Below are 2,500 nucleotides of genomic sequence, written 5' to 3'. Positions count from 1 at the left end.
GACAAGCATATGCTACTGGCAGGATCAACCAGGTAGCCTCGGGCCGGGAGGGAGCGGCGGGCCACCCCCGCGGCGGTTCGCCCGCGCCGGCGTCGGGCCCCGCCCGGAACGGGGCAGGGGCCGCGCGCGGACGCCCGCTCGCGTGGGGGAGGGCGCGCGCCGTCCCTTCGGTAGGTGGGCTGGAGCCGCCTTAGCGGGCGTAGGACGGGGGCCTCCTCGCGGGAAGCCCCGCCGCCGCCGCGCTAGGGGAAAGGGTTTGAGAAACGATGCGTTAGCCGGAAGGCCCGCCGGCAAGGCGACCGTCCCGCTGCTGGGGCGGGGAGGGGCCGCGGACGAGCGGCGGGCTCCGTGGTAGGACTGCTGAGATCGGTGGGTCGCCTCGGCCTCGCTGCCGTACGGTCGCGCCGGGGTTGGCCGAAGCTCGCGAAGTAGCCCCGGCGCTGGAGAGCGACCCGCTGGCCGGAGGAACCGTCCGCCCGAGCGACCGGCGCGAGGCCGGTGCCGGCGGGGGCCCTCGATGGCGGGTCATGGTTGCCGATCGGTCGGTGGGGGAATGGAGGTGCGGTGCGTGGTGAGGAGCTCCGGGCGGGGTGGGCCTTCGCCCGGCCCGCGGAGTCCGATTGAGCGCCGCCCGGGTCGGGCGGGCCCGCTCCGTTGAGCGCACGGAGGTTGAGATAGAAAATATTGCAACACGCGGAGCTCCAGGCGGGGGGGCCCTCGCCCGGCCCGCGGAGTCCGATTGAACACCCCCCCAGGTCGGGCGGGCTCGCTCTGTTGAGCGCACGGAGGTTGACATAGAAAATATTGCAACACGCGGAGCTCCAGGCGGGGGGGGCCCTCGCCCGGCCCGCGGAGTCCGATTGAACACCCCCCAGGTCGGGCGGGCTCGCTCTGTTGAGCGCACGGAGGTTGAGATAGAAAATATTGCAACACGCGGAGCTCCAGGCGGGGGGGGCCCTCGCCCGGCCCGCGGAGTCCGATTGAACAACCCCCCAGGTCGGGCGGGCTCGCTCTGTTGAGCGCACGGAGGTTGACATAGAAAATATTGCAACACGCGGAGCTCCAGGCGGGGGGGGCCCTCGCCCGGCCCGCGGAGTCCGATTGAACACCCCCCAGGTCGGGCGGGCTCGCTCTGTTGAGCGCACGGAGGTTGAGATAGAAAATATTGCAACACGCGGAGCTCCAGGCGGGGGGGGCCCTCGCCCGGCCCGCGGAGTCCGATTGAACACCCCCCAGGTCGGGCGGGCTCGCTCTGTTGAGCGCACGGAGGTTGACATAGAAAATATTGCAACACGCGGAGCTCCAGGCGGGGGGGGCCCCTCGCCCGGCCCGCGGAGTCCGATTGAACACCCCCCCAGGTCGGGCGGGCTCGCTCTGTTGAGCGCACGGAGGTTGAGATAGAAAATATTGCAACACGCGGAGCTCCAGGCGGGGGGGGGCCCTCGCCCCGGCCCGCGGAGTCCGATTGAACACCCCCCAGGTCGGGCGGGCTCGCTCTGTTGAGCGCACGGAGGTTGACATAGAAAATATTGCAACACGCGGAGCTCCAGGCGGGGGGGGCCCTCGCCCGGCCCGCGGAGTCCGATTGAACACCCCCCAGGTCGGGCGGGCTCGCTCTGTTGAGCGCACGGAGGTTGAGATAGAAAATATTGCAACACGCGGTGCTCCAGGCGGGGGGGGCCCTCGCCCGGCCCGCGGAGTCCGATTGAACACCCCCCAGGTCGGGCAGGCTCGCTCTGTTGAGCGCATGGAGGTTGACATAGGAAAATAATCCAACACGCGGAGCTCCAGGCGGGGGGGCCCTCGCCCGGCCCCGCGGAGTCCGATTGAACACCCCCCAGGTCGGGCAGGCTCGCTCTGTTGAGCGCATGGAGGTTGACATAGAAAATAATCCAACACGTGGAGCTCCAGGCGGGGGGGCCCTCGCCCGGCCCGCGGAGTCCGATTGAACACCCCCCAGGTCGGGCAGGCTCGCTCTGTTGAGCGCATGGAGGTTGACATAGAAAATAATCCAACACGTGGAGCTCCAGGCGGGGGGGCCCTCGCCCGGCCCGCGGAGTCCGATTGAACACCCCCCAGGTCGGGCAGGCTCGCTCTGTTGAGCGCATGGAGGTTGACATAGAAAATAATCCAACACGTGGAGCTCCAGGCGGGGGGGCCCTCGCCCGGCCCGCGGAGTCCGATTGAACACCCCCCAGGTCGGGCAGGCTCGCTCTGTTGAGCGCATGGAGGTTGACATAGAAAATAATCCAACACGTGGAGCTCCAGGCGGGGGGGCCCTCTCCCCCCCCGGTGAGTCCGCTCACAGTGCCCCTATGTCGGGCAGGCTCATTGCAATGTGCGCATGGAGGTTGACTTAGAAAATATTTGAGAGTGACATGAGCTCCAGGCAGACACCGACTCATCGCCCGTGGGGTGTCCGACGAGCCCTCACCAATCTTGGATTAATGTTTGGCGAGGCTCCCCTGATCAGCTCTGGAGGTGGCAAGTTCTGAAAAAG

The 2,500-nt window shown here is 68.2% G+C and overlaps 1 non-coding gene across 1 annotated transcript in view; it reads right to left on the bottom strand.

Moving 5' to 3' along the window:
* Positions 1–35, bottom strand: part of LOC147126024 (18S ribosomal RNA) — a 1,888-nt gene extending 1,853 nt beyond the window's left edge. Inside the window, exon 1 of the ribosomal RNA XR_015085064.1 lies at positions 1–35. This exon is cut by the window's left edge and continues 1,853 nt beyond it. This is a non-coding gene — a ribosomal RNA (18S ribosomal RNA).
* Positions 36–2,500: the final 2,465 nt, after the last annotated feature.

The sequence above is a fragment of the Filicampus tigris genome, unplaced genomic scaffold (assembly GCF_054856515.1).
Source record: "Filicampus tigris isolate MCC_2025a unplaced genomic scaffold, RoL_Ftig_1.0 HiC_scaffold_28, whole genome shotgun sequence".
NCBI lineage: Eukaryota > Metazoa > Chordata > Actinopteri > Syngnathiformes > Syngnathidae > Filicampus > Filicampus tigris.
This window is presented reverse-complemented; position numbering and strand designations above follow the sequence as displayed.